The sequence below is a fragment of the Molossus molossus genome, unplaced genomic scaffold, assembly GCF_014108415.1.
Source record: "Molossus molossus isolate mMolMol1 unplaced genomic scaffold, mMolMol1.p scaffold_m16_p_6, whole genome shotgun sequence".
Classification (NCBI taxonomy): Eukaryota; Metazoa; Chordata; class Mammalia; order Chiroptera; family Molossidae; genus Molossus; species Molossus molossus.
The window spans coordinates 42,422,856-42,429,654 of record NW_023425399.1 but is presented as its reverse complement, the minus strand read 5'-3'; positions in this window follow the sequence as shown (position 1 = coordinate 42,429,654).

The following is a 6,799-nucleotide window of genomic DNA, read 5'->3' as shown; positions in this document are numbered from 1 at the left end:
ATTTTTCATGGAGTCTTTAGGGTTTTCTATGTATATAATGCCATCTGCGAATAATGACAGTTTTACTGTCTCCTTTTCAATTTGGATCCCTTTTATTTTTTCTTTATGTCTGATTGCTGTGGCTCAGACTTCCAGTACTATGTCAAATAAGAGTGGTGAAAGTGGGCATCCTTGTCTTATTCCTGTTCTTAAGAAAAATGCTTTTAGTTTTTGCCCATTGAGTATGATGTTGCCTGTACATTTTTCATATCTGACCTTTATTATGTCAAAATATGATCCCTCTATTCCCACATTGCTTAGCGTTTTTATCGGAAATGGGTGCTGGATTTTGTGGAATGCTTTTTCAGCATCTATTGATATAATCATATGGTTTTTATCTTTTATTTTGTTTAAGTGGTGTATCACATTTATTGATTTTTGAAGATTGTATCAGTCTTGCATCCCTGGGATGAATCCCACTTGGTCATGGTGAATAATTTGCTTAATGTATTGCTGGATCTGAATTGCTAGTATTTATTTATTTTTATCCTCACCTGAGACATTTTTCCATTTTTTGTTCAGATAGAGTGAAAAGAAAAAAGAGGAAGAGAGAGAGGGAGAGAGGAACATTGACGTGAAAGGGACACATCGAGTGGCTGCCTCCCGCCCAACCCAACCAGGGCCAGGGACAAACTGCAATCATGTACATGCCATTAGCAGGAACCAAACTTGGGTCTCTGGACCACAGGCCCACACTCTAACCACTGAACCAAACCAGCCAGGGTGAGTCATGCTTTCTTATTCAATTAGCTACTCTGTGTCTTTTTATGGAAACATTCAGTCTATTTATATTTAAGGTGATTATTGATATGCACTTATTTATTGCCTTATTTGTTTTGTGTGGTTCTATTTTTCTTCCTATTTCTTCTACTAATTACAGCAGTCCTTTTAGCATATCTTGCAGTGTTGGTTTGGTGTTTATATATTTCCTTAGCCTTTTTTTGTCTGGAAAGCTCTTTATTTGATCTTCTATTTTGAATGATAGCCTGGCTGGACAGAGTATTCTTGGATTCAGATCCTTGTTTTTCATGATCTTGATTACTTCATGCCATTCCTTTCTGGCCTGTAGTGTTTCTATTGAGAAGTCAGATGATAGCCTTATGGTGGTTCCTTTGTAAGTAATCTGTTGCTTATCTATGCTGCCTTTAGGATTCTCTATTTGTCTTTAATTTTTGGAATTTTAATTACTATGTGTCTTGGTGTAGGCCTGTTTTGGTTCTTCTTACTTAGGGCTCTCTGTGCTTCTTGAACTTGAATGCTTTCTTCTTTCACCAAGGTAGAGAAGTTTTCTGTGACTATTTCTCCCAATATATTATCTAATCTTTGTTCATTTTCTTCTTCTTTGAGGACTCCTATGATGCAACTGTTTATACGTTTCCAGTTGTCCCACAGTTCTCTTAAGCTGTCTTCCTGTTTTTTAATTGTTTTTTCCTTTTGGTTTTCTGATTGGTTGATGTTTTCTATTCTGTCTTCTAATTCACTGACCCAGTCCTCAGCTTCATCTACTCTGCTGTTTAGTCCTTCCAATGTGTTCTTTATTTCTGCTATGTCATTCTTCTTGGTGGTTTTTCATTTCCAATTGGTTGATTTTCATTGTTTCCATCTTTACTCATGTGTTGCTGTTGTGCTTCCTCAAGATCATGGCTCTGAACTCCACGTCTGATAACTTGCTTAACTGCATTTTATTTATCTCATCTTTGGTAGAGTTCTCTTGTTTTTTTCATTTGAATTTTTTTCTTTGTTTCACCATTTTGACTATTTCATTGGGTTTTGGAGCCTGCCAAATTTTCCCTGTGGGTGTTGGTGTTCTGATGTTCATGGCTCCTTCTACTTGGTTTGGATGGGTGTGGGAGGGCCCACGTTATACACCACTGTCAAGTCTTACTTTCCTGGGTAGAGTTGCAAGCCCAGGAAAGTTTCAGTTAGCCTGTAGCTTTTTGCCTGGAGGCTATTAGTCTCAGTTACTCAGATCCTTGGAATTTGGCTCTCTGGTATTCTGTGTAAGAAGATTTCCAGAGGGTGGGACTGATGCTAGTTGTTAATCAGTCTAAATTTGCATTTCTTTGGCTCACCTTGAAGGGGCTGAATCTCTGAGGGAGGAGCTGCTGGTTTTCCCCACTGCTCTGGGAAGAAGCAAGCTGGCCACTGTCCTGTGTGGCTGGGTAGGAGCAAGCTGGCCACCATCCTTTGTGGCCATAACTCAGCAAAAACTCTGGGCACCCTCCAAATCCCGGGTGTCCCCACAGAGTTCCAGTCCAGTCCAGTCTTCCCTTCCTTTGCCGGAGCCTAAAGTGAGTGGCTATAGCTAATTCAGTGCTCTGTTCCAGCCCTCTGCACTGTGGAGCCACTTGGGATTTTAACCCCAAGGGCACTGCTCACAGGTATGGCCGCTGATGTCCGTGGGCTCCCAGCCCACCGCCCTCTCATGCCTCCACAATTTTACCAGTGTCCCTGGTTATATGGTCCTTTCCCACTGCTTTTCTGTTGCTTTGTTCTGATGATTTGTTTTTATTTTCATTGTAATTCCCATTTGGTCCTGGGAGACCATCTGTGTGGCTTCCATTCACTCCATCACCATTTTTTCTCTCCCATATGCAAGATTTTAAAATGTGGGGGAGGCAGGATGGGGAGGAGGGTGTCTAGGGGGGAAAAGGAGAAACATCTGTAATAAAAATAAATCAATAAAAAATAAAAAAATATTTTAAAATGTTGCACATGGCTTATCAGAAGTGTGCATTAAGCACTGAAAATAATTCATAAATTTTCAATGTGTGGTTCACAAACTTCCAGAGTATCACTACCGGATGGCTTCACAGGAAACCATTACTTTTGGCTTACTTGGTTCACTGACAGGACACCTGCTACCCCTGGGAGCTCCTTGTTTGAACTTGATGTTGAGTCTTACCAAGTTCCTTCCTAGGGTAGACTGAAATCTTTGGAACATACATTTTAATAAAAAAGGTATGTATACAGCCTGGCTGGTGTGACTCACTGGTTGAGCTTCAACCCATGCAACAAGAGGGTACCAGTTTAAATCCTGGTCAGGGCCAGGTTATAAGCCCATCCCCAGTGGGGGGCATGCAGGAGGTGGCCAGTCAATGTTCTCTCTCATCAATGTTTCTATCTCTCTCACCCTCTCTTTTGCTCTCTCTCTAAAATCAATAAAGAAAAAATATTTAAAGAAACATATATACACAAATAGAACAGTTTTGTTTGTTTTTTTTTTAATTTGGCAAAGCTTCCCAGGTAATTTCAAACATATTAAATAGGTCTAGTTAGTTTGAAAATGTTTCCTTTATAACAAGAGAGAATAAATTCTTGAGGTATTCCAGGGCCCATTGTTATAACTCAGTCATCTCTTGGTTAGAAAGCCTCCTAAAATTTAAACTTTGGCAAAGTTTCTTAATCCCGGAAAATGGCGGTGGGCAGGACCAGAGGGAGAGTGAGTGTGTCAGAGAGTGAGTGAGTGAGTGTGTGATAGAGTGTGAGTGGACGTGAAGGTGGATGACAAAACCCGAGCAGTGCAGAGATGCAGAGAAGGTTCCTGTGCTATGGATGGGAGCAGCCAGTGACCCTGGTAAGCAGCCCTTCAGGGCGCTTCTCCCTGCACCATGGGGAGGTCCCACCATTTTGGGATATCCCGGGTCTTCCCTGGGAGGAAGCAGTGGGAGCAGCTAGGGTCCAGCCACCTGAGCCCACCAGCACACCTGGCACCATCAGACCAGTGGACACTCTGTATCAACACAGACTGGTGCACAGTAGTGGAGCTCCCAAGGTGCCGGTTGCAGAAGCTGCAGACAGACTGGAGCCCAGCACCATCCCCCATAGTAGCAGCTCCATCAGAGTCAAGATATACCCCCAGCAACAGAGGCTGGGGAGCAGACATCCATCCCCAGGCAATAGAAGCACAGACCAGCAGCTGAGACCCATCCCCAAAACCTACAACAAAAGCTGAGCAGGAGTTGAGCCCCATGGGGCAGCAGCATGCCACAACCGCCAGCGGAGGACCTGGGGCTCCACAGAGGCCTGTGCAGTCCCCTAGCCCACAAAAGCAGTGGAAAGCCAGAGCCCAAGAGACTAGTGCTATCCAGATGCCTGCCCGTGGGAACTGCAGGGTGCGGTGGCACCAGAGATGCCTGTGCAACCCAGCAGGGACTGTGCAATCCAGTTACCCACAGGACCTGCGGTGTTGAAGCACCAGAGAGGCCTGTGTGACCCAGCAGAGACTGTGCCATCTAGCTACCCATGGGACCTGCAGGGTGCTAAAGTACCAGAGAGGCCTGTGCGACCCAGCAGCCCATAACATAGGCATAGAGCCGGCTCCCCAAAGGGACTGTGCAATCCAGTTACCCGCAGAACCTGCAAGATGTGGGGGCACCAGAAAGGCCTGTGGACCCAGCTGCGCACTAGATAAGCGTAGAGGATGCGAAAATGGAGGTGGAGTGAATAGAAGCTATGCAGATGATCTCCTAGGGCCAAACAGGAATTACAATGAAAATAAATACAAATCCTCGGAAAAAAAAGCAACAGAAAAGCAGCAGGACAGGACCCTATAACCAGGGACAGTGGTAGGATCTACAGAGGCACAAGTGGGTGGCAGGCTGGGAGCCCACAGACAGCAGCAGTTTTAACTGTGAGTAGCACCCTTGGAGAATAAAGACCAAGCCCGCTCCAGAGCAGAAAGCCAGGACAGAGCCTAAAATAGACACAGCCACTCACCTAGGGGCTAGGGCAGAGGGAGGGCAGACTGGGTTGGAATTCTGTGGGGACAACCAGGATTTGGAGGGCACTCAGAGTTTTTGCTGAGTTGTGACCACAAAGGATGGTGGCCAGTGTGCTCCTTCCCGGAGCTGTGGGGGAAAGCAGCAACCCCCCCTCCCCCACCACCACCACCACCCGGAGATTCAGCCTTTCCCAGGTGAGGCAAAGAAATGCAAATTGAGGCTCATTAACAACCAGCCTCTATCCCACCCTCTGGAAATCCTCTTATGCAGAACACAAGGGCTACATTCCAAGGCACTGAGTAACTGAGGCTACTAACATCCAGGAAAAAGCTAGAGGATAACTGGATCTTTCCTGGGTTTGCAAATCAACCCAGGAAAGTAAGACTTGACAGTGGTGTTTAATGTGGGTCCACCCAGGCTCATCCAAACCCACAAACAGCAGAACAGCAACACCTACAGGGTAAATTTGGCAGGTTCCAAAACACAGAGATTGCCAAAATGGTGAGAAAAAAAAATCCCAAATTAAAGAACAAGAGAACTCTACCGAAGATGAGATCAATGAAATGCACTAAGCAAATTATCAGAGGTAGAGTTCAGAGCCATGATCTTGAAGAAGCTCAACAGCATGAGTAAGGACATCAGCACCATGAGTAAAGATATAGAAACACTGAAAACCAACCAAGTGAAAATGAAGAATGACATAGCAGAAATTAAGAACACATTGGAAGGACTAACCAGCAGAGTAGAGAAAGCTGAGGACTGGATCAGTGAAATAGAAGACAGGGTAGAAAAAAATCAACCAATCAGAAAACCAAAAGGAAAAAAGAATTAAAAAACAGGAAGACAGCTTAAAAGAACTGTGGGACAACTGGAAACGTAATAATATTCGCATCATAGGAGTCCCCGAAGAAGAAAAAAATGGTCAAGGGTTAGAGAGTATATTTGAAGAAATAGTGACAGAAAACTTTCCTAACGTGGTGAAGGAAGAAGGCATTCAAGTTCAAGAAGCAGAGAGAGCCCCAAGTAAGAAGAACCCAAACAGGCCCACACCAAGACACATAGTAATTAAAATTCCAAAAATTAAAGACAAAGATAGAATGGGAAGGAGAGGGTCAATGGGGGAGAAAAGGGGGAGCATCTGTAATACTTTCAACAATAAAAAGAAATAATAATAATTATTGTCATCTGCTGGGCACTTTCACTGTTATATCCCACAAGCTCCTTAAACTCACAATGTCCAGAATTAAATGTATCAGTGCCACCCCCCAACAGGAAAGAAACTTTTACTTCCTTTTCTGTAACTCAGAGAATGACTACCCAAGCCAGAAACCTGGATTGATCATCTTGCCTAAATATACCATTTGTAACTTCTCTCTAAACCCAAACCTCTGCCTGGCCATGTGGCTCAGTGCTTGAGCACTGACTCATGCACCAAGAGGTCACGTGTTTGATTCCTGGTCAGGGCACATGCCCAGGCATGCAGGAGGTGACTAATTGTTCTCTTTAATCGATATTTCTCTCTCTCTCCTCCCTTCCTCTCTAAATTCAATTAAACCTTTTTTAACCCAAATCTCTCTTGGATTACAGCCTCCTCCCTTCTCCCCTGTCACTTTCCTAGAGTTTTTAAAACCCTTAGCTAAATCAGAGGCTTTCTTGGCCTTTAATGTGGAATTCAGAGTCCTCATGAGGCACATAGGTCTCCATGTCCACCTGTTGGGGTGGCTGCTCTCCAAAGAACACTAGTCCCCACCCTCCAATTTCTATCTGGAAATAGTCACATCTTCTACATTAGGTTACCCAGTGATATCCCCTTTCCCCCAGGACAACTTATTTCACTTGGAGAGATCACCCAAGTGAGCTAGGTCTATCACATTCTTCTGTTAGTTTGAAAGAGAGAGGTCTAAAGAGAAACAGTTACAGCTTTAATCTGTACACATACTTTTATGTTCTCTTCTACATGATGTAACTCAACTAAAAATTATATTTAAAAAATAAGTATTCTATGGAAAAGTTACAGGAAATAAAAGCCCTTGGCA